At 35.9% G+C, this 26,771-nt stretch overlaps 1 long non-coding RNA gene across 1 annotated transcript; it reads left to right on the top strand.

The window, feature by feature from the left end:
• Positions 1-1,407: 1,407 nt before the first annotated feature.
• On the top strand, positions 1,408-22,478 carry LOC309617366. The gene is made up of 3 exons (XR_014237955.1): positions 1,408-2,006; positions 2,650-3,025; positions 3,360-22,478. It is a non-coding gene; the product is annotated as an uncharacterized lncRNA (long non-coding RNA).
• The last annotated feature ends 4,293 nt before the right edge of the window (positions 22,479-26,771 follow it).

Genomic DNA, 26,771 nt, shown 5'->3' with positions numbered 1-26,771 from the left:
TGCTTTCACTGTATTGAACTGTAGATCCTTTGTGGTGAGTGATATCATGACAGATTTCCAGTATATCTAACAAATCATTTTTTTTTAAAGTGGTTAGACAACATTTCTTAGACCTGCCTCACAATATGTGTCATGACATAATGTATATCTCAAATATATGTCTCATAGTGACCTAACAGTCTAATTATATTTTTTAACCTAAATAATTTTGAATTTAGAGAAAAATTGTGAAAGTAATATAAAATGTCCATACATCCTTTTCCAAACTTCCTCTAATGTTACTATATAACATTACTATGTAACTACAGTATAGTTTTCAAAACCACAGGACTGGGACTTCCCTGGTAGCGCAGTGGATAAGAATCCTCCTGCCAATGCAGGGGACATGGGTTCGATCCCTGATCTGGGAAGGTCCCACATGCCATGGAGGAACTGAGCCCGTGTGCCACAACTACTGAAGCCTGTGTGCCTAGAGCCCGTGCTCCGCAACGAGAAGCCACCGCAATGAGAAGCCTGCACACTGCAACAAAGAGTAGCCCCCGCTCGCCGCAACTAGAGAAAGCCGGTGGATGGCGATGAAGACCCAACGCAGTCAAAAATAAATAAAATTAAATCTTAAAAAAAAACCCACACAGGACTAATGCTGGTATAATATACATTGGAAGTTATTAAGAAACTGTCTTCAGAAATTTTTTTATGTTCAGTAACAATCATATAATTTAATTTTCACCTAAAATTTTGGTTATTCAAAATTTTACCTAGTTGCCTTAACTTTTTAAATAGTTTCCTTCTAACATTTCAAGGTTTCTGATAAATATATCCAGACATTTAGGACGCTCTCTACGCTACTAGAGTCTTTGATAATGTAATATGTGTGGTGTCTATGGCTGCCAAATGGCATAAAGTATTAGAATCTCTGGAGGACAGACATAAAAAGAAACGAAATTGAGTTATTTGCAGTGAGGTGGACGGACCTAGAGTCTGTCATACAGAGTGAAGTAAGTCAGAAAGAGAAAAACAAATACCGTATGCTAACACATACATATGGAATCTAAAAAAAAAAAAAAAAAGGTTCTGATGAACCTAGGGGCAGGACAGGAATAAAGACACAGACGTAGATAACGGACTTGAGGACATGGGGAGGGGGAAGGGTAAGCTGAGACGAAGTGAGAGAGTGGCACTGACATATATACTCTACCAAATGTAAAAGAGATAGCTAGTGGGAAGTAGCTGCATAGCACAGGGAGATCAGCCCGCTGCTTTGTGACCACCTAGAGGGGTGGGATAAGGAGGATGGGAGGGAGACGCAAGAGGGAGGGGATACGGGGATATACGTATGCATATAGCTGATGCACTTCGTTATACAGCAGAAACTAACACAACATTGTAAAGCAATTATACTCCAATAAAGATGTTTAAAAACAAACAAAAAAAAGAATCTCTGGAGGAGAGGAAAAAAATCCCAATTTCTACTCTGAGAAATCCGAGAGGGCTTTTGAGAAAACACAGTTTTAATGTTTCTTGTATAATTCTGATGTAAGCAATTTATAGATTGATTTAGAAGAACTATTGTACAAATGTTTTGATTTCAGTTATATAAATTTAATATTTTCTGTCCAGTGATATGAGAAAGTTCCCATGCAAGTAGATATTCTTCTAAGGTAAGTCTAAGTAAACTTGTAGACATATAGTTCTTCAAGTCTTCTGAATCTACTCTCCACATATTGACTTGATAAAAGAAAATGAGGCAGATATTATCTAGACTAATATCCATGTTCACTATGAAAAGAAATAAGATGGAAGAGAGGGAGGAGAGATGAGGGAGTAACAGAGGAGGAGAAGAGGAGGGAAAGTGGTAGAGAGAAATGAGAGAATGAATGCAGGATTTAAAAAATTCAAAAGGTGGAATGGAGAAAGATGAAGTGGAAAAGAAAGACAGACAAAAGAAGGAAAAGTAAACAGTACTGGATGGGAGGTAACAATAAATGGTATGAAAAGAGAAGGGGGCATTGCAGCTCTATTTACAATAGCCAGGACATGGAAGCAACCTAAATGTCCATCGACAGATGAATGGATAAAGAAGATGTGGCACATATATACAATGGAATATTACTCAGCCATAAAAAGAAATGAAATGGAGGTATTTGTAATGAGGTGGATGGAGTTAGAGTCTGTCATACAGAGTGAAGTAAGTCAGAAAGAGAAAAACAAATACAGTATGCTAACACATATATACGGAATCTAAGGAAAAAAAAAAAAAAAAAAAAGGCCATGAAGAACCTCGTGGCAAGACGGGAATAAAGACACAGACCTACTAGAGAATGGACTTGAGGATATGGGGAGGGGGTGGGGTGAGATGTGACAGGGTAAGAGAGTGTCATGGACATATATACACTACCAAATGTAAAATAGATAGCTAGTGGGAAGCAGCCACATAGCACAGGGAGATCAGCTCGGTGCTTTGTGACCACCTAGAGGGGTGGGATGGGGAGGGTGGGAGGGAGGGAGATGCAAGAGGGAAGAGAAATGGGAACATATTGTATATGTATAACTGATTCACTTTGTTATAAAGCAGAAGCTAACACACCATTGTAAGGCAATTATACTTCAATAAAGATGTTTAAAAAAAAAAAAAGAAAAGAGAAGGAGGAAGAAGGAAAAGAAAAAATAGCTAAAATATATTAACTACAAATTATCTATTAGATATCATATGTCACATTCCATGTGATGTGATTTACTTACACTGTTTTATTTCATCCTCACAACTCTCGAGAAATTCATTTTATGCCTGATGCTATTACCTGTCCCTAACAGCCTTGACTCCTGACCATTTCTTTTAAAAGATGACCACCAGAAATTATAATCAGAATTTAAATTATTTTTGACACTGACCTCAGCTCCATTTCATTATTTCTAAATGAAATTATTGCATTTATAGTATTATGTCTAACATTTGGTTTTTTAAAATCTGAAAATATCTTTATTTCACCTCAGTATTTAAAAGACATTTTTGTTGGGTGTAAAAGTCTCAGTTGAAATTCTTTTTTTTTTTTTTTTAAATTATTAGCACCTTTAATTATTATTTATTTATTTATTTATTTATTTGGCTGTGTTGGGTCTTCGTTTCTGTGCGAGGGCTTCCTCCAGCTGCGGCAAGCGGGGGCCACTCTTCATCGCGGTGCGCAGGCCTCTCACTAACGTGGCCTCTCTTGTTGCGGAGCACAGGCTCCAGACGCGCAGGCTCAGTAGTTGTGGCTCACGGGCCTAGTTGCTCCGCGGCATGTGGGATCTTCCCAGCCCAGGGCTCGAACCCGTGTCGCCTGCATTAGCAGGGAGATTCTCAACCACTGCGCCACCAGGGAAGCCCTGAAATTCTTTTTTTTCCCCATCTGTTTTCTATGTTTGGAGACCAACATGAGAAGAAGAATATTTAAATATTCCTAAGAGTTAAGCTGTACAGGTTTAATAAATCTGAGATATACTCAGGTGAGACCAGCTCCCAAAATCCAGCACTGTTGCAGCCTGGGGCTGCTCACTTTTATTTTATCAGTGTTTGAGCTTTGAGCTAGGAAGGTATTAGACCTGGGTTTCACCTTTCATTTTGTCTTAGCAGAGACTCTGATGCCAACCACTGTGAAAATGGGTAAGAATGCATGGATTCCTTTGCTTTTCAGTGCAGGCCTTCACTATCCTGTAACACTGAGAAAGGGGTTTTAAGAGAACAGCTATACTGAGCGAAGTACTGTTGATTCCAAATGTCAAGTCTTCCAAACTACAATCTATTCCACCAACCCCCTCAGCAACAGTAACTTTCCTGTCCTCTTCTCACTGTTATCAAGTAAAGCCTCCGGTTTGACAGACCTCCAGCTTTCAACCACCATCTCACCTCTCTGGAAATCAGTTTATCCGTGTTCTTTCTCCATTAAATATGTTTGACTTTTATATTTTCTGGATTTTTCTTTGTGTTACCGAGGGGCTAATGATCTTACAGTTCTTTAATATCCTAATTGAAAGAAGAATTCTTACTTATGGGCTTCTTGAGGAAAGAACATAATTCGATTGGGCTGGCACCCAGTACCCAGGCTGGCCAACATGTGGGGAATTTTCACAGAAACAAATCTCTGAAGTCTAAAAGGTTGTATGTTTAATTTGAGAATATGTGAGATGAGTAAAGATTTTCACTTCTAATTATTCTGGTGAAGCCCAGATATTCAAGAATACTGTTCTGCCATCTTTGGCAGGTAGATTTCAGTTGTCAGTTTTCTGACTATGTCTTATAATTATGTAATCTTATCACACATTTACAAACAGTCTGACATTTCTCAGTGACAAATTATCGAATAAACAGAAGCTAATGATGTTATAAGAATAAATTTTCAATGAGTAACAGGAATCATCATGTTTCCAAGGGAACCTAAATGACCAGGAATATGTTTTAGGAAGTAACAAAACTCACTTTGCAAAGAATTCTTTTAAAATAGGGGGGAAAAAAAAACCCACCTTTTTCTAAATTTTAATAAAGAGAATTTTGAGTATCTTTAAGTTCCATAAAATACAAATCTAACAAATGGCTCCATCTGCATGATGAATGACTAGTCACATTTAGTTCTTTTATTACTCCTAGCAAGGCAGAAAATAGCTCTTTTGCATGCTTCTACAGAAACTAATTGTTTTTCCTTTCTCTATGGTTGTTTAGGATTCATATTCTCAGTATGAAACGATGACAGCTATTGTAAGTTCCTTAAGTGATAATTAGTCCTCTATGACAGTTTATTATGTTGCCACAGTTTATTAAAACTCTTCATTTTCACACAATTATCAAAATCACCATTGGAAGGCCACTTTCAAAATGGAAATTTGTATGCAGTTGCTAATTTCTGAAAAAAATAACATTAAAAATTTTAGTATGCAGGATCAAATGGCAGGACTAAAAGGACACACAAGCACATACACACATTATTATTTATCCTTTTTTTTTTTTTGGTTAAACTTAGTTTTCTTGATTACTGCAAACTTTCCAGAAAATAAAGTTAAAACTTACATCTTCTGAAAATGAAAAAAATGTGAAAATAATTTTCTCCTTTTGTTTTCCTGTGTGTATGTATATTGTACTTCGTGACATTAGTATATGTTAAGTTTTAGCATTGCTTCAAAATTCACAGAAGAATGCCATGATAATTTCATATACTAGAATACTGAGAATTTTTGAAACCATTTTCTGTTGTGCAGCAAAATTAGTAATTTTCAAAGTAGAAATAGTCAATTTTTTGAAAAATGAAATTTGACTCTTAAATGAGAAGATTTAATTGCTAAAGGATTAAGAGGAAAACCAATAGGCTCCCCATAAAGAAACCTGAAAGCATTTTTGGCTCTTACTCCTTATAAAAGTGATTTATTTGCATACTTGATTTCCTATTTATTTATCAAGTTTACATAATGCTTATTTTTGTCAAATACTGTTATAAATGTTTTTATCAGTACAGATTTGTCTAATCCTCATAACAATTATATGAGATGTAATTATTACTCCAACTTCACACAAGAATAGTTGAAGCAAAGAGAGGTTATTTACTTTGTCACACAGCTCATAAATGACAGAGATAGCATATGAACCCAGGAAATTAAAATCTGAGTATTCACTATAATTAGTAAAACTGAAATACTCCACTGAAACTCTATTGCTGCTTGACTTATCTAAGCCTCTGTAGTATTCTTTTAGCTGAGTTCTTGACACCTTTGTTCAAAACAATAAAACATGACTATTTGACTCACTACTTTGAAATTTTCAGTGGTTGCTCATGGCTCACGGGATAAATTCTCAACAATTTTGCTTATGGTTCATACTCTTTGTTTCCTTCCAGTTTTATGGAGATATAATTGACACACAGCACTGTGTAAGTTTAAGGTGTACAGCATAACGATTTGACTTACATACATCATGAAGCAATGACCACAATCAGTTTAGTGAACACCAATTATCTCATAGAGACACAAATTTAAAGAAATAGAAAAATATATTTTTGCCTTGTGATAATAAGAACTCTTAGGATTTACTCTCTTAACTTTCACATATAACATACAACAGTGTTAATTATATTTATCATGTTGTACATTACATCCCTAGTACTTATTTATCTTATAACTGGGAGTTTGTACCTTTTAACTACCCTCATCCAATTCCCCCTTGTCCCACCCTTCACCTCTGGTTACCACAAATCTGGTCTCTTTTTCTATGAGTTTGTTTGTTTTGAAGTATTATTGACCTACAACACTGTGTTAGTTCCTGTTACATAACATAGTGTTCTGATATTTCTAGACATTTCAAAGTGATCACCATGAAAAATCTAGTTACCAACTGTCACCATACAAAGACATTACATAGTTACTGATTATATTCTGCATGCTGCACATTTCACCCCCTTATTTATTTTGCAACTCAAGTTTATTCCTCTAAATCTCCCTCACCTGTTTCTTTCCTCCCCTCCCCCTCTCCCCCTCTGGCAACCACCTGTTTGTTCTCTGGATCTGTGACTCTATTTGGTTTTGTTTGTTCATTTATTTTTTTAGATTCCACATGTAAATGAAAACACACAATATTTATCTTTCTCTAACTGACTTATTTCACTTAGCATAATACCCTCTAGGTCCATCCACATTGTTGCAAATGGCAAGATTTCATTCTTTATTATGGCCAAGTAATATTCCACTATATATAGAAATATATATATATATATACACACACACACACACACACACACACACACACACACACCCCACATCTTTTTTATCCCTTCATCTATTGATGGGCAATGAGGTTGCTTCCATATCTTGGCTAGTGTAAATAATGCTGCAACGAACATAGGGGTACATATATCTTTTCTAATTATCATTTTCACTTTCTTTGGATAAATACTCAGGTATGGAATTGCTGGATCATACAGTAACTCTTTCTTAAGTTTTTGAGGAATCTCCATACTGTTTTCTATAGTAGCTGCACCAATTTACATTCCCACCAACAGTGCAGGAGAGCTCCCTTTTCTCTGCATCCTCACCAATGCTTGTTCTTTGTTGTCTTTTTCATAATAGCCATTCTGACCAGCGTGAGGTGATATCCCATTGCAGTTTTGTCTTGCATTTCTCTGATTAGTTATGTTGAGCATCTTTTTTTAATGTGCCTGTTGGCTATGTGTTTGTCTTTCTTGGAAGAATGTCTATTCAGGTCCTCTGCCCATTTTTTAACCAGTTTCTTTTGCTTTGTTTTTTTTGGATATTTAGTTGTATGAGTTCTTTGTATATTTTTGATATTAACCCTTTATTGGATATATCATTTGCAGATATCTTCTCCCATTCTGCAGGGGTCCTTCTCATTGTGTTGATAGTTTCCTTCTCTGTGCTAGTTTGATATGGTTCCATTTGTTTATTTTTGCTTTTGTTTTCCTTGCTTAAGGAGACACATTCAAAAAAATATTACTAAGACTGAATTCAAAGACTGTACTGCCTATGTTTTCTTCCAGAAGTTTTATGGTTTTCGTTCTTACATTTAAGTCTTTAATCCATTCTGAATTTATATTTGTGCATGGTGTGGGAGAATAGGCCAGTTTCTTTTGCATGTAGCTGTCCAGTTGTCCCAACACCATTTATTGAAGAGGCTGTCTTTTCCCCACTGTACATTCTTGCCTCCTTCATTATAGATTAATTGCCCATGTAAGTGTGAGTTCATTCCTGGGCTCTCTATTCTGTTCTATTGATCTATGTGTGTTTTTTGTGCCAGTACTATACTGTTTTGATGATTGTAGTTTTGTAGTACAGTTTGATAAATTGTCAACAATGTTGCTTATTGTTATACTCTTTCTTGATTTGGCACTTGCCAAGCTATCCAGCTTAACTGTTGTAACTTTTTCTGCCCTCTTAAGAGCTCCATAGTTAAGTAATACTTAAGCATATAATTACCAGCACATGCCATTCTTGTGTTTGTACTTAGTGTCCTATATCAAGAGCAGCTGATCTCTGCTGATACACCTAGGGTCATTCCTTTTTTTTTTTTTTTTTAATTTTATTTATTTTTGGCTGTGTTGGGTTTTCGTTGCTGTGTGTGGGCTTTCTCTAGGTGTGGCGAGTGGGGTCTACTCTTCGTTGCAGTGTGTGGGCTTCTCATTGTGGTGGCTTCTCTTGTTGAGGAGCACAGGCTCTAGGCATTCAGGCTTCAGTAGTTGTGGCACGTGGGCTCAGTAGTTGTGGAGTGAGGGCTCTAGGGTGCATGGGCTCAGTAGTTGCGGCACGCGGGCTCTAGAATGCAGGCTCAGTAGTTGTGACGCATGGCCTTAGTTGCTCCGTGGCATGTTGGATCTTCCAGACCAGGGATCGAACCTGTGTTCCCTGCATTGGCAGGCAGATTCTTAACCACTGCGCCACCAGGAAAGTCCCGTGGGGTCATTCTTTAAGGCTTAGAAGAAACACTGCCTTGTATGTGAGGCCTTGAGTTCCTTCATTTTTGATGTCCTCATTCCTGTACACTGGCCTTGTGCCTTGAATATACCATTAAAATAATCATCAAACTTCACTGTTTTCACATAGGAACGATTTTAACCCACCTTAAATATGAGATCCTTGAGGTTGGAAGCATGCCTTTGACATTTCCATATACTTTGAATAGGTGCTTTGTAAATTATGGACATACACTCAGGTCCTACCCTCCTATGATATATCAGTTGGCAATGCATTCACAGCCAGTAATAATAAAACTAATATACAGGGCTGTATATTCCAGGGGGCTGAATATTCTAGTTGGCTGAAGTTGATGGTTCAGCAGCTCATAATGTAAGCCAGGGATTCTGCTGAAATATTTGTGTATTTGTGTTTGTGTGTGTGTTTGAGTGTGCACACACCTTTGACTCACGTTTTCAAGTTATTATTTACAAGATGGCTGCCCAATTCCAGATATAACATCCACATCTGGAACATAAAGCAGGGAAAGAAAGCAATGAAGCAATGTCAGTGCAGGAAACTTACACCAATACTCATAAAATTATATCACTGGGCCACAGTGAATATTTAGCTTTTCCAGCTTCTACAGTGAATATGAGGAAGGGAAAAAAATGACTGGAATGGGATTTGGAGCCAAACCTCAATGGAAAAAAACATAATTTTATTGGGATCTTCAAGATCCATGTCTAGTGTCTAAAGATTTTATGAGTTATTTTTCTTAGTGTAGACAGGATGCAATTTCATTGGGAAGTTATTCCATGCACAGCAATTTTACAAGGGGAAAATCTACTGTCTTCGTTTCAAGGTGCACATTTACTTTTCTTAACTGGTCCATTCTTCAAGGTCTGGGAGAGTAGGGGAAGCCTGTGTGTGTGTGTGTGTGTGTGTGTGTGTGTGTGTGTGTGTGTGTGTGTGTGTGTGAAAACTGGATGCACAGTAGCATAGATGAGAGGTTTTGTTTTTTTGTATGCTTTAATACAGCTAGCATAACATCTTCTGTTGTGATAACTATATGTATTTTCAATAGTTTGGGAGGACATAGCCCAAAATACATCACATGATATTTTTCCTTGAAATGATCTCTCTTCCTATAGTTAGAGAGCTTAGAAGGAACCTCTCCTCTATGTCACTGAAATAGTAACATTTTGTACCTTGTCTTTCTTCAGCTTACGAAGGCTTCTGAGAGAAATATCAACACAGGCATTTCTTTCAACTGACAAAAAAACACACTGGAGCAAATTACCCCAGGTAGTGACCAGTTTAAATAGTTAAATAAATCTCTGCAAGGATTACATTTGAGTCAGTGGTATATTCTGCTATGATACTGGTGAAAAATAAACTGTAAGGAGTTTCCAGTATTATTGTTTAAATTTTTAAAATATTATGGTTTTAATAAAAATAATGATCGATAATATTTAATGATCATCCTTATTTTATGTCAGTCACTATGTTTATCTTCCTTAATGTGGTACAGTACTTTGTTTTTTGAAACCTTCACAACCACTTCATGAGGTGAGAAAGTATTTTACATTGATTTTTATAGATGTGGAAACTAAGACAATAAGAAATTACTTACTCAAAGTCACATGATGTTAAGGAATAAAGCTGACCTGCAAGTTTATATTTTATCACGTTGTATTAGTTTCTTATGGCTGCTTCAAGAACTTACCACACATTTGGTGGCTTAAAACAAAAGTATGTATTACCTCACAGTTACGGAGGATAGGAGTCTGAAATCAGGGTGTCTGCAGGGCACCACTCCCTCCAGAGGTTCAAGAGAAGAATCTATTCCTCGCATCTTTCAGCTTCTTGTGGCTATAGGCATTCCTTAGCTCGTGGCAATATCATTCCAATCTTTACCTTCACCTTCACATCAACTATGTGTGCCTGCCTGAAAACTCCCTCTGCTTTTCTCGTATAAGGATACATACGATTGCCAGATAATCCAGGATAAACTTTACCTCTCAAGATTCTTAATCACACTTTTTTCCACATAAGCTAATATTTACTCTTTTGCCATACTGGGTGATATTCACAGGTTTCAAGGATTAGGAAGTAAATATACCTTTGGGAGGCCAGTTTTTTAGTTTACCACACACACGTAGTGAGGAATCTTCAAAACCTGCTTTGAAAGCTCAGAATTACTCTGTGGAATTTGGTCCATATGTATTCAAACAGAAATATATACATTCCTTTGAGAGAAAATAATGATGGGAATCTAACGTACATAGTTAGAACAACAAAAAAAAATACTACAAGAAACTATGAGGAAATGACTTCATTTCATTCAGAGAATTTAAGAAAAGACAGGGAAGAAGTTGTGTCACTCCAAAACCCTCATGACAAAATGTGGCTTAGAGTCAGGCTTAGGTACTCATCATGCCTGTGATCCAGTTTGAAAACAACAGTATGAAGAATCTGGATGTCTGTAGTAAGGAAGGAAGGGATCCTTGAGATGGGATGTTTGGAGTGTCCCCTCCATAAATTAGCCAAAGACTGACACTAGAGGTAAACTTACTAGAGGTAAACTTTTCTGGAAAACTCAGGTCAGATACTGGTATCCCAAAGGAAGAAATGTGCTGGTGAGTTCTTAGGCGTTTTCATCATTTTTGGAAAACAGTTCATCTGTGTTTATGCAAAGCCTCTGAGTTATAGGGTGCTGTCTTTCATTTAAAGGTCTCCATTTCTTCCATATGATATGACCATACTCCAAGAAAGCTACATGATGAGATTGCAATGTTTATCTTCTTAAGTTTCTTTTATCAGTGAAGCAATAAGATGTTTATTGCCCATTTTTTTCTTTTCTTTTTTTTTTTTAAACAGTCATCTTGAATCTAAACAAATGCTTTTACCTAGTGTCTAATGGAGACATAATGTAGACATATACTTTTAATCAAGATCCATCCAATTTGAGACCATTTTCTAGATCTGGATAAGCATACCCATGGACAGGTAGTCACTGTGCAGCCAAAAGGGCACTTTCATAAATACTGACGTCTCCAGATGATCAACAGATTGAACATATTGCAATGTTTTAAAATTAAAATTAACACTGTAATTTATTTCTTTTCATAACTAATTATTCTCCATCATCACAGCCTAGGCCTAGATTTATATTTTTGATTCATCAACCTGTTAATTTTTTACCAACATTTAATTTCTATCCATCTATATCTGTCTATCTGGTATCATCTATCATCTAACCTTTTTGTTAAAATATCTCTTAAAGCTAGAATTCTATGAAAAATTCTTCAATCAGTCAAATATTTCACTTGCATAATTTTGGTAGAAGTGATTCAGAACTACTGATTAAAATAAATGTTCTGAATATTCTATGAATTTTAAAAAGTTGGGTTAATCATAGCACTATTTAATATGACAATGATGATTTACTCATAGTAATCAAGCTTTTCAAACTATATTTCTAAGGTGATTCTTTGGCTATACCGAATAGAAGGATATCTATATTTATATCTACTTCTATCTCTGTCTAGACATATACAGATATAGATATGTCCATATCTTATGTTATTTCCCTTAAAGATTATTAATAAATGAGGTATTTTTCTCCATCATAGCCAGGTTGAAATCATTATTTAAATTAATTATGACAGCCATATCAATTAGACATAAGAGATTTCTAAAGCTAATTAGAGTCTGAGAGTTTTTAATTTGACGTCTGTCTCTGTGTAATATGTGCTTTATGCATTAAATTAATGAAATTAAGCCTGCATCATTATAAATTTCCACTTTCATAGTTCCATAAGTTTCACAATTACATGCCATATTTGAATGATAATTGAATGAAACTAAATAATTATGTTCACATCAGCACTACTAAGATCTTAAGAATATATCCCTTATTTTCACTTTCATGTCTTTCCAAACAGGACCTAGCAGAACACAACTTGTTGCCTACCAAACCACCTTGTCATTTCCAAAATAAGGCCACTTTAATAGGAACTGCAAGGGAGATAAGGCACATCAGAAACATACTAATGTTTGGGCAGGGCAATAACTCAAGGCCAAAATAATTCTGAAATCTGACTACACATAGTGTATGATTTTACTCTTCAGCTTAAAAGAACCACATTCACCTGAGATAATTATCTGCTGTTAGGCTGAATACATATATGAAAGAAGTTTTATATTTTAAAATAAAAAGTTGATTGTCTCTGCTGCATACACACAGACACACACACAGAGTAAGGTCGTATAACCGTATAATGTTTTGAAATAAATCGTTAATGTTGTCTGTGAGAAGACATATTTAAAATAAAGAAAAGAATTAATTTGCATGCAGATAGGTCTAAAGCATGATATATGAGAGGACTGCAACCCTGCCTTTAATATTTGCTTTTGACATTTGTGTTTTAACAGGCAATTAAAATTTAATTTGTCCTAGAATGAAAAGCAAATCCTTTTATCCTATTTCAGCAGTCTGGAGAGGTACAGACTCTATTACAAAATAAGACTGTGGCAGGAGGTTTCTTGTGCCCTCCTGACCTGTAGTGTGAAACTGATGATAATCCAATCAGACGACTGACATAAAAATAAGTCTGCATATAAACAATTATGAGGACAATGTCCAAGAGAAAGGAACCATCGGTCATGCTCTACAGGAAGTTTTAGATGAAAGCTTCACTTGTATTTTTTGCAATAGGTACACCATCACACTAGCATACTGTTAGTATGTTGCAATACCTAATTGGAGATTCTGCCAGGATTATATTAATGCAGAAAACCAGGTGGGATGTCTCTAGGCTGCCACCTCAGAGAGAAATGAAGAGAAATGGGAAAAAAAAAGCGGAAGAGATTTTACCATAAGCTGAGGTGATATAAAATGTGTCTACATAACACTTAGAAATCTATAAGGTGTGAATAATTCTGTATTGCTTTCCTTTAGACTCATAATGATTTTGTATTAAAGTGATAAATAATCAACTAAGTCATCTATATATCCAAAATATGTTTCTCACTTAGTTGGCCTCATGCTTTCTCAAATAAGGACAGGGGTTTAACTCAAGCTTTAAAAACTGGGGCTAAATATAAACTAGGATAAACATTCTGAACAAGGGGAGAACCATATTCTGGAATGGTGTTCAGAAATATATGAAGACATTTTTCACTGCACATTGACTGTGACTCTCCACCTTCATTTAAATTGTGCGGCAGCCCTCTTCCCCCCAAAAATGTTTCCCATATTCAACACAACTTGTGAATATCTCTCTGATCATTTGAGGAGGAAATATAATTTATGTATATATGTGTATATGTATAAAACTATATATAATTTATAATCATTTGAATCTGTACTGCAATATAGTCTAATATGCACTAAATTCTGGAGAAAAACTACTCGGTATAGTGAGGAAATATTTACTTTGTTTGGTTTTGAAGTTTAGCAAGAGTTATTCACTATTTCAGAAAAACTTTTCTTATAGCAATACTGCTTGTCCTGATTTAGTCACCAACACAACCCAACTGTAGCAGTCTGGCTTTGTAGCTGATACACTGATCATATTTTTGTGTTTAGAGGTAAGCACTCAGTTACTTTATTCTGTTTTAGTGTAGTTACGCTCAGTCATCTCCATATTAAAAAATGATTTTAGAGTAACTTTTTGTTTATTTCTCTTTTATATTACACTTAGGGCATTCCATTTTTTTTCTTTGTTAACTAGTGTGGTAGGATATACTATCCACAAATATTATTTCAGGAGAGCAGAGCAGATAGCATTAGCTAAATAAAATCTATATTAAATAGGGTGATAAATCAGTAAGGGCCAATAATCTGTGATCAGGTGATTATGTGTACTATGTGATGGGTGTGAGTGTGAGTATCATAAAACAGAATGTCTGAAAACAAAGATATCTCAAAGTTGGATCCTACTGGTGAAGCTAGCTTCATGAAACAGGGGATGATTTTAACATCCAATGCATTGTGGTTTATGAAAATAAGAAAGATTTGATATTGAAGGATTTGCACAAAAAAAAAAAAAGTGGAGGATAGAGTTGCCTAAATTCAAGATTTTAACATATCCCTCAGGGAAATTTCACCCAAGAAAATGGAGCTTTCTAGGTAGCACTTCTTTTTGCCTGTCGGCTGTTGAAAACTATAACATGCAAATGTATATGACAGCAATAAAATTCTTTTTATTCAATACCATATGAGTTAAGTGTCTTTAAATTTTAATAAAAATGTCCATTCTTCTAATATAGGTATCACTCAATTTATGGAGCCACTGAGAGTTTTAATAATATTGGCTACAAAAGAGAAATGTGTAAAATATGCTGCTTTTTGATTGGCATATGGATATATAACTCTGATATGATGAAGAAAGTAAAATATTTGCTCCTAAACTGAGTAGACAACTTATCAAGAACTGGGTTTTGATATGGACAAGTCCCACGTTATGCCGAGCAATATAGAGTAGAGGCATTTTAATAGCTGCCAGCAAGATAAAATTGTTACTTCTCTGGTTATATTTTCTTTGAAACCACCAAGTACTGGGTTGGCCAAAGAGTTCATTCGTTTTTTTCTGTAAGATGGCTCTAGTAGCGCTTAGTTGTCTTTAACTTCATTTGAAACAATTTTGTTAGATTGTATTGTGACAGCTGTCACATCAGTGTGCATTTAAAAAAAAAAACTAACCAAAATTGGTGAATTTTTGTGTAGCCATTTTGATACTGAAGATGGAAGAAAAAAAGCAACATTTTCAGCATATGATGCTTTATTATTTCAAGAAAGGTAAAAACACAACTGAAACGCAAAAAAAGATTTGTGCAGTGTATGGAGAAGGTGCTGTGACTGACTGAATGCGTCAAAAGTGGTTTGCGAAGTACCATGCTGGAGATTTCTCGCTGGACGATGCTCCACGGTCGGGCAGACAAGTTGAATTGATAGCAATCAAATTGAAACATTAATTGAGAACGGTCAGTGTTATACCATGAGGGAAATAGCCGACATACTCAAAATATCTAAATCAAGTGTTGAAAATCATTTGCACCAGCTTGGTTATGTGAATTGCTTTCATGTTTGGGTTCCACATAAGTTAAGCGAAAAAAACCTTCTTGACCATATTTCCACATGTGATTCTCTACTGAAACGTAATGAAAACGTTCCATTTTTAAAACAAATTGTGACGGGAGATGAAAAGCGGATACTGTAGAATAATGTGGAAGGGAAGAGATCGTGGGGCAAGTGAAATGAACCACCACCAACCACACCAAAGGCTGGTCTTCATCCAAAGAAGGCGATGTTGTGTATATGGTGGGATTGGAAGGGAGTCCTCTATTATAAGCTCCTTCCAGAAAACCAAACAATTAATTCCAACAAGTACTGCTCCCAATTAGACCAACTGAAAGCAGCACTCCATGAAAAGCATCTGGAATTAGTCAACAGAAAACGCATAATCTTCCATCAGGATAACGCAAGACCGCATGTTTCTTTGATGACTGGGCAAAAACTGTTACAGCTTGGCTGGGAAGTTCCGATTCATCCACCGTATTCACAAGACATTTGCACCTTCGGATTTCCATTTATTTCGGTCTTTACAAAATTCTCTTAATGGAAAAAATTTCAATTCCCTGGAAGACTGTAAAAGGTACCTGGAACAGTTCTTTGCTCAAAAAGATAAAAAGTTTTGGGAAGATGGAATTATGAAGTTGCCTGAAAAATGGCAGAAGGTAGTGGAACAAATGGTGAATATGTTGTTCAATAAAGGTCTTGGTAAAAATGAAAAATGTCTTATTTTTACTTAAAAACCGAAGGCACTTTCTGGCCAACCCAATACATTTTGAGGAATTTTGCCTTCTTTTCCTCTAGGTAATCACTCTGGAAACATGTTGTTATGCTCATTTATCAGAACTTAGGATATTTTCTGGGTCCTGTTTACTAATGACTAGGTGGATTAGCTTGGGTCTTTCAAGAAACAGTTGCCAAGATGAGAACTGATGTGCTGAAAAAAATCAGAGAGAGAGAGCCCGTAGATTGGGATGAAGTTTTGATCCCTGTGAAAGAGAAGGGAGAGGAAGGAGGATGGTATAGAAATGATTTGAACTGCAGTGCAATTTCATCAAAGTTTTGGTTAAAACATTGTGAGTCTTCAGGTAGAAGGTGCCCTCTGGAGGAGTCCCACGTTTTGCTGCAATGATCCTGCACTAGTATCACTGTCATGCTGAGTCAATGGCTGATTTTGGAGCACACGTAGTAGTCGATCCAGCGGGAGAGCAGTTGGAACTGTCCGTCAGTTATGCTCCCTACAGCAGGCAGGATGAGCGGCACATTTCATGGTTAGAAAAAGGTGCTTCCAGGATGAGGGGCTGTCTATGATTGCCCTACTTCACTTCCTGCGGCATACTGGAATCCACTCCAGTAGCTCAATCTAAAACAGGTATGCACATCAGTTCAGTTCTGCTCCGTGCCTCTGGTCCCCTTGTTGCACAGGAGGCTATAAAGAGGTTCTAGGCCTAAGGCTTGTAGTCTAGCAACAATTATCAGAGATAACTTTTCTATTAGCAGTGAGAGAAGGGGTAGGTAAGGAACAGGTCTTAAATTGATTATGGGCAATAAAATAAACCTTCTCCATATGACTGCCTATGACACTCAAAGCAAATTCGATTTGTGGAAAGCATCTTTCTGACTTCTGTTTTGAGAGCAAAAATTTTGTTGCTCAAAGTCTTCAGATTATTATTGATATTTCCATTTTATGACCCTTTGCAATAAGTACAAATGCGTCCTATGTCGTTCTTTCTTAAACTATTTTAAAGGTTGTGTGATGTGTAATGTTTGTTTTCCATAGGAGCTGCAGGCTGCATATACACTTGCCTTGTGTGCAGTTAACATCCAGGGGCACTCAAGGTTAATTAGAAATGGTAATAAGTTTAATCATGATGAACTCATTTGGTGCTGATGCGGATGTCACCTGTAATTCCATAAAAATTCCATTGTAATTTAGCATTAATTAATGTCCACTTATCAACGAGTGTTACAGCAAATTAGTACAGAAGTGACAAGTTATGTGCTTAAGAAATGCTTAATGGGGGAAAAAAGCATTTACTAGGTCATCTGAAAATATAACAGATTGAGACATCTTTATTATTTAAGATATGAGAGTACAATCAGGTAAAGTGGTAATAAATAGGCAAGACTTTTGCTAAGAATTTGTCTGAGAACTAATGGGGTTACAACAAACATTAGGAATATAGATTTGCTTGGATCACCAATTTTTAACATAAATGACAGAGAAGAGATGAAGCTGTTCTTATCATTACTCTATAATAAGAGACGCTGCTGAATTTTCAATAATCATCATCATGAAGCAATGGTCTTATTCATGTAAAAGTATTTTTCTCCGTATGTAAAAAGGCTATTAGCCATATTTGAAGGCATTATACTCAGATATCATTTTTCCATTTCTGTAAATGACAACCATTAAATGCAATCGTAGCTACATGACAAGACTATTTTTATTACATCAAAAAGAAGAAAGGGATTAAAATGAATTTATTCAAAGGTGTCATTTGTCACTTTCTTTTTCCTTTATCGAGGCATATATGGGACAGCTTTAAACCTAAACACTGAAATCTGACCTCATATTTGAATAAGTTAATGTGATCTGGTGTTCTCTGGGAAGTATTGAAACCTCTCTTTTGTATCCAGAAATACCAGGAGAAATTTTGGCTTTTAGGCGGTCAGCTCCAAGGCTCCATTTCTTTTCATCATTTTCCCTTTTATTATTTGGCAGTTCTTGACAGCTTAGGGGGTCTTCTGGTGTCCGTCATGCATAGTGCGAAGAGGAATTTATAGAGTTTCTTTCCTATTACCTAGATCTTTCAGAGGCATGTTACTACTATCTGGAAAGCCATATTTGAAGGCATTATACTCAGATATCATTCTCAGAAAGGGAGACTAATTACTGTAAATGCAAACTTAAAATGCATACTTTAGAGAAAAATTAGAGCTATCAATTTTACTAAAGTATTTATTGGATTTCAATTTTAAATTTGGTTCCATTCATTTGTATATGTTCTTAAACATTTTAAATGATTTTTTAATTCAGACAAAAGACATACTTTATTAAAGGTTTAGTAGCATTCTTCTGGATTTGTTCATCAAGCCAGTTTTAGTTTTATGGACTTATCTACTTTGGCTTTGAAGATGTATTTTTCCCCTAAACATTCAATGATTATGACATATATGCTCAGGGAAAATAAAAGAGATGTTGATAACATAATAAAACAATTGACAGTGAATACTGAGTCTGAAATATATCTTTGTTTCTACAGCTATTTAAACATGGCAGATAAGACTGGTGACCATCATTCCTTAATCAGTGGGGGATACAAAGTGGATGTTTTGACAAGAGCATCAGGTAGGTTAGGTGTAAATGAACTGGGAATTCCCTGAAGTAAGAGAACAGGTGGTTCTATTCCCCCTCTGAATTTGCAGCCCCCGGTACAGTGCCTGGCACTCATGAGGTGCTCAGTAAGTGTATATTTGTATTTTGAATGGAAAGTGTAAGTGGGTTCTGCATCTCGTGTAGAAACACAGCATTTCAGCATTGAATTGACCTGAACTGTAACATCTTCCAACCTCCATTAATTTCCCTATGAAAACGTCAATTATCTCCTTTGCTCATATGCCTCGTGACTAACATTGTTTTCAGGATTTCTGAATGCTTAGATGAATAAATTAATCTCTCTAACAACATGGAGGACTATTCTTTTTTAATTAAGGTATTATAGTAAATTGTGCAAACCTTAAGTGTACAGGTTAAAGAGTGTTTACATTCATGTAATGACCACCCAGAACAAGGTACAAAATATTTCCATCACTCTGATAGGTGTCTTCTTGTCTCAACTCAGTCAATTATCCCCTAAAATGTTATCGCTGTCACAAAGAACAATTTTGAACACAGATGAATTTGAGTTCATATAAATGAAACTGTGTGTTTAGCTTCTTTCCTTCAATATTACATCTGAGATATTCATCTATGATGCCACATGTAGCAGTAGCCCATCCTTTTTTATCACTGTGTAGATTTTATATTATAACTATAATACAATTTATTTATCTATTCCATAGTTTTTCAAATTTTGGGTTATTATATGTGACATTATTAAAATAGTTTTGTACAGGTAGAAAAAGTGATCATAAATATTAATTTCTGTTGGGTTTATACCCAGTGTGAAATTACTGGGTCAGGTTTTATATGTATGTGTGTGTACAACATATATATATATATTTCCCAAATTAATTGTACTACCAATTTCCATTTCCAAAAGTCATGTATGAAAGTATTAGTTTTCCTATATACTCACCAACACTTGGTATGGACAGTCTTTTCAATTTTATTCATTGTGTGGGTGAGGGTGAAGGTGGGTGATATCTCATTATAGATTTTATTTGCATGCAATCAAATATATTTTCCAAAGAGGTGGAGTTCCTGGCTATTTTTGAACACTCCAAGTGATTAGAAACTCAATTACAGCTATATACCTTTTAACACAAAAAACAAAAAGAAAATATATTATAACAAAGTCTTCCAAATGTACTTTACCCAATACCACCAATATATTTCTTTTTGGAGTGTTTCTAGAATGCTCCTAATTGAAACTATGCCTAATAGTTGCTCAAATAAAATTTCAGATCCCTTATCTGCTTCAGTTTGATTTGAATCCCCCTCTACTCTGTTTCTTGTCACTTTGTACTTGTGTTTATTGAGAAACTTGGCATTCTGTATTGTAGTTAATTCTCTGTTTATCTGGCTCCTCCACCAAACTTTGAGTATCACACAGGTAAATTATGTGTTATTTTATGTTGCTTATTTTTTGTCTCGCAAAATATTTGGCACGATAAAGGCTCCAAAAGTTTTTGTGCAATGAATGACCGTCAGATTCACTGACTCTCCACTTTTCCTTGGAAAAGCTCTCTGCCTATACATAAAGAAGATGAAAGAGAGGGAGCTATAAATAGAAGTTAGATGGATGGATGAATGGACAGGTTGAATATGAGAGATTGCTACCTTAATATCTCATAGTCTTATTAAATTCCTCCCATATTCTTATACTAAATCTCCCATCCCACCTTGATTGATAGGGTGACCCTTAATTTATCATATGAAGGAGGATACTATTGAGAGTGAAATGGGCATTTTAAGCTGGAATATAGGGACAAGAGATATAATTTATTTCATATTAAAAAGCATACAAATCTTAAGTAGTTTGTGCTTAAGCAAATTTGAATGGGTTTCTATTCTGTGTACCCCAAATACCCTTGATAAGCTATAAATATTTCTTTGATACTGTATGATCCTATATAGATTCTTATAGAACCATATCTCATAACTGGAAAAACTTTTAAGAGCAGCTTTGTTGCATGAATCGCAAGAGGACTAGGTGAAAACTACATAACTCCAGATCGTGTCAAATATAAATTATTAAGGATTAGCTGAATACCCCCATTCTGATGATACCATTGGATTCAACTGCATACCCCATCTGAAGTTTTATGACATTCAAATGCACAGGTATTCCTACCTAAAGATGTCTGCTAAGAATAGATAGTGGAAGAATCTTGTAAGACCTAGAAAATGTTTAAAAGCCAGGGGATGCATTTTATGAACTTTCTCTTAGACCTAATAATTGAAAATTAGAAATATGCCAGGCTTTTTGGAACAATCTAAGTGAATCCAAAAACATAGTCTAAAGTGTAGGTTTATGTAGTTTATATATTCTAAAAAAAAAAAGAAAGAAAGAAAAGTATTTAAACAAACGAGTGTGAAGAGTTCCTTTGGAAAAGAAGGAAACAAGGTCACTTATGCAAATTGCTTCTCACTCCACAGTCAGAGTAGGTGTTGAAGGGGCTCTAAAGAGGACAGGTAAGAGGTGGAATCCTGGGAGCCTTTAACATGGGAAAAGGTGTTCAAAGAACCTAGACTAGGAAAGAAATATCCTTGAGACTAAACAAGGGAGCCTTAAAGTTTCCCCAGCTGTCATCCCCCACAGTGAGTGTTAGGGAGCTTCGATTTTATCACGAGATCACTGGCTACCCAGACAATTTACAATTTCATCTAGGACTCCTCCATATTCGTTGCTCTTCCCTTACGACACCTCAGAAACCCACACCTGTTTTATAACTCCTCAAAAGCCTTATAATACGTTAGTTTTCTATATATGTGTCCTCTGTAGACTGGGCTCTCAAGGTGCAACTGTTTGGCAATCATTTAATTTCTGTGCACATAACCCTGTGGGTAAAATATTATAAAGGATGAATAAATATTTGCTGAATAAGTGGAAAAATAAACGAATGAAATTTCTCAATCTGGGTCTTTGTTTGTGTTTATCATCAAAAATTTAAAGAAAAGACCAGATAATTTGTAAATATAACACCAACTTTAACATTTGGTGTGCCAACATTCTCTAAGTAATTATTAAAATATACTTGCACAGGCTAAAATTACTTGCTTTGATAAAAAAAAGGACTTTGAAAGCCCTCTGTTTCCATTTTACATTTGCTGTATTAACATTTAAGACCCTGGTAGTTATACATGAGCATTAGAGAGCCTATCTTAAAGGAAGTAATTATGATTGAATGGGAAATGCTTGGAGGCAGAAATTCCAAATAACTCTATAGTGTTATTGCACTTTAAAAAAATGTCATTGATTTTGAACAATGGGTTGTTTTTTTATGTGCATGACACTCTATCCTCAAATGCAGAGAATTATAAATCGCATTTCTGTAATGATGCAGGGATTATAGAGCAGTTTTCTAATGCACTATTTCATTGATTTGCAAATATTTTTTAGGAGAAAAAAATGTGACCTCATAAAATTTTGTTGTTCCTCTTGAATCTATTCTGTAATTTCAACAGTAACACAGAGTCAAATGGAGTTACTTTGAATGGAAAATGATGGGATCCTGGGGCCCCAATCATTCGGTCTTGCTCCTACCGCCTCCAGAGAACTCTGAGATGCTTCCAATAAATAAATCCTAGGCTCTGTGGAACTCAGTTTGAATGCCATTAACCATATACCAAACCTTTAAGAATCTGTTTTACTGAATACCAAACTAAGTCAGAGACATTAAACAAATTGCTCAAAGCCTATATATATAGTGGTTAAGGGATAAATCCACATATTCAGACACTAACTCATATCCTTCCTAATTCATCAAACCTGGATATGAAGATTTTAAAGGGAGTCTACTCAACCTTCCACTAGATAGTCAAATCCTCTCTATAGTACACCTGTAAAATCACTTTTTCCTTCTCTTTCCACATTCACTACTCTAGAGAGATGAACACTTTTATTAAGTTTTTTATTCTCTTTCATTTCCATTTTAAAGGAGTTATTCTTGGGAGGAGGCATTTGCCTATTTTTCTTTTCTAACCTGTCTCTCTCTAAGGCCAACTTACAACTACCAGCACCTGCAACTTCTTTCCTAGTGGCTGTGGAGCCTGCTTTACTCTATGCACGGCAGAATGGAAGTGTTAGAATATTATCACTACCCAGGAATAGTCTTTGACCAATGGCTGGCAAGAGTTTATATATAGGTAGCTCCTTCGAATTAGATTAGATTAGAAAACTCTGAAGGAAGAACTTGCACTCTTTACCAGAGTACTGTAATAGAATTAAGCTTTAGTTACCTAGAGTGGTAACTTGCTTGATAACACACCCAGTTTTACCTTCCTCCATTTTCTGTCTCATTTTCTTACACTCCTACCAGAGTTTCTTAGAATTGCTTCTGAATATATTACTTACAGTCAGATCTTTTTTTGTTTTGTTTTGTTTTTTTGGTAGGGTATCTTTCTGAGAGAATCCAAACTAAAACAGAAGTTAAAGTGTTTCATAATCATTTCATAAGGGTCATGGGTTCTTGCTCACCAGGGAAAAACAGGCAGCGCTGATGATTCTGGGATTTTTGAAGGAGAAGCCCTTGTTATCTGGGTCCAGAATGTACCATGGGAAGTGGCTCTGTGTTTATGCCCTGACAGAGTAGTAAGTGGTTAGTAAAAGTGGCCATACATATTGCCCAGATGTATCGGGGTGCAAAGTCCTCTTGATCGAACTTAGAATGGGGAAATCAAATTGCCTGGAAAACAGGTGTGACTGTTCTTTCCAGAACCATGGACAGCAGCTAGAGCAGGGGGCTCAGCTCACTGCCATGGACTGGAACTCAATTTCCAAAACATGTTACTCTCATGGGACAGCCTAGACCAATTAGACTTGTAGCTGCTTTTATAAGGCTAACAGTGTGGGGGAGGGGGTAGGAAATCTACCTCACAGAGAGGCTTCTACCTGGGAAGATGCTAATCTAGCATTTGTAGATGCCATGGAATTGTGAGATTTCTCCAAGCTTTTGTTTTTTTACACTAGACTTGCAAAGACTCTCACACTCATATTTATCACATCATGCCACCAAGAGAGGACATGATAGGTTGATCCATCTGAAGACACTTTAAGAGAGCTCATGGATCTCTGTATGCACGTTGGAAATAGGGAAGGGTAATGGAAATGGGGAGCTTCTCACCATTATCAGCACTCTGTGAACTGAGACTGGACAATCCTCGGTATGTACACAGGACATGATGTGGTTCCCATCAAAGTCCTTCTTAACACCCTTTTGGCTCCAAATTCTAATGAAACTGAATCACTTGCTGCTACTAAACTTCTCTTTTCTCTTTCTTTTATGTCTATGATAATTTGCATCTGTATAACTTCTTTTATATCAAAATTATGTATATATATAAAGTTATCCAACTTACATTTATTCAAAGTTTTTAAAGGTAGTCAACACCTATTTGAAATCATTTTCAACTAAATATATCAAATATTTATTAAGCACTTACTATGTGTCAGTCACTGACTTTTGCATGATGGATACAGCAATAAAAGCAGACAAGGCCCCTCAGTTTATAGAGCTTACACTCTACTGGTATAAACATTAACAGATACTTGCTACTAAAGGTAGTTTAGACAAAATAAAAAGGACATGAAATGACCAGTATTCAAGCCAAAGAAAATTCCCTCTAGGTCTTATTATTATCACCCTACAGATAAGTATAGTCCATATAAATTATATTAGTCTAAATTAATATAATTATTAGTTTAAGATTAACTAAGTATCAAATGCCTTATTAGGATATGTAAATCATGACCTAGCTGTCAAATAACTGGATCTTCTGCCATGATCCCTTAAGCTCTACACTCCAGCTAATGTGAACCAATTCCAGTTCCTAGAACAATTTCTCTCTTATTCCTCTCTCCCTTGTAATTGCTATTCTCTCTGCTTAAATTCAGTGATGTCCCTTTAATTGTCTTTCTGGCAAACTGCTATTCAATCTCTAAGACCCCAAACAAACATTAGCTATTTGATTATATATCAATTCCTGCCCCAGACATATAGTTCAATTTCCTTTGCCCTCTAAGCACTTCCCACATCCCTAACTCCAATCACACTTCTCATTGCATATCTCACCACAGGACAAGAAACACCCATCTGCAGCTCTGTACAAGTTTTTGTTCATTATTGGACTGTGAGTTCGTTAGATCAGGGTTTCTTAAACTTTAACGTGCATGCAGAATTACAAGGGGGCCCCGTTAAAGTACAGATTTTTCTTCAAAGGGTCCAAGGTTTGGGGTTTGCAATTCTGAATTTCTAGCAGGCTCCCAGGTGATGCTGATATCTGATGTTACTGATCCCTAGACCACACTTTTAGTAGTGAAGCTATGAAGGTTACTTGTTTCTGTTTGGATCTTAACTGCCTGGCATGGAATTTGGCACTTCATAGGTACGTCAGTGTTTATGTATAAGTGGTTTGATCCACATGCTGTTATTCTTTCATATAACTCCAATACCAAATCACAAAACTCCTGGGCTTCTTTATTTTCTGTGCAAGACCTCCTTGAATATTGTATGTACATGGGGCTTTCTATAATTGGAAATATATAAAATGTGGTGAAATTGTAGCTGAGCTTTGCAAGGTGACTGGTCAGAGTTGTGAATTAAAAGATAAAATGTTTCTGACATATTTAACTTTTGAAGCATAGTAATATATTAAAGAAACATACTTACGTATCCAATACCATAATTAAATTTTAACTCATAAAAAATAATCAACTCCCTACAGGAACAGAACATTTTCAGTTAAAAAGCTACTTATCATGTCTATAGCCATACAATGTTGAATGTGCTGTTTGATCTTTTAACAATTTCATTTTAAAAATTCACAAAAGAGTGGTAATTAAATTACACGGGTGCCATGGTTACCACTGCATTAATTATGCTTAGACCCCATGCTCTAGCATTTTGGTAGTGAAAAGGGTATTCTTATTCTGTGACAATTACAAACTGCAGGTGTTTAGGTCAACCTCCACCAGCCTGCCAGTATAAGGTAAGCAAATCTGACTGGGATGTCAGGACTTGCTGGATCTGGGATGTCAGGACTTGCTCATTGCTGTAGAAGAATCCTACAGCAGATTAGAAAGTGCATTGGACCGAGAGTCAAGATTCTCAGTTCTAGTCCAGGCTCCGTCACTGACTAGCTGTGTGTTCTTTGGTAAGTGGCTTAATTTCTCTGAGCTGCAAACTCCTGATGTATAACGCGAGAAGGTTGTAGATGGGACCAGATATTCTAGAATTCAACCTAGTTCTTTCCAGTTCCATGGAATCTTTATGATTTAATAAGCACTACTGATTTTCACACACACTTCCTAATATATAATTTCTGTATTAGTTTCCCAGGGCTGCCTTACAAAGTACCATAAACTGCATGGTTTAAAACAACAGCCATTTTTTCTGTCACAGTTTTGGAAATGAGAAGTCCAAAATCAAGATGTTGGCAGGGCTGTAATCCCTTTGAAGCCTCTAGGGGATGATGCACCCTTGCCTTTTCTAGCTTCTGGGCACCCTATGCATTCTTTGGCTTGTGGAAGTATAACTTCAGTCTCTACCTGTCTTCACCTGGCTCTCTTCCCTTTGTGTCTCTGTCTTCTCTTCTTATAAGAACACTAGTCATATTGGATTAAGGGCCACCCTACTTCAGTATGATATCATTTTAATTAATTACATTTGCAATGATTCTACTTCCAAGTAAGGACATTTTGAGGTACTGAAGTTAGGACTTCAACACATCTTCTGGGGATACACATTTCAACCCATAACAATTTCCTCTTGTGAAATCAAAATTATATTGTGTTCTTCCAGGTTATAATCTGCTTATAAACTGCAAAACAATATCATGTAATCCTCTGTGTACTGAGGGAGCTGGATATAGTCAGTGACT

This window comes from Balaenoptera borealis (genome assembly GCF_965194805.1).
Source record: "Balaenoptera borealis genome assembly, chromosome: 19".
Taxonomy (NCBI): domain Eukaryota; kingdom Metazoa; phylum Chordata; class Mammalia; order Artiodactyla; family Balaenopteridae; genus Balaenoptera; species Balaenoptera borealis.
The sequence above is the reverse complement of the archived record's forward strand: the minus strand, read 5'-3'. Positions and strand labels throughout refer to the sequence as shown.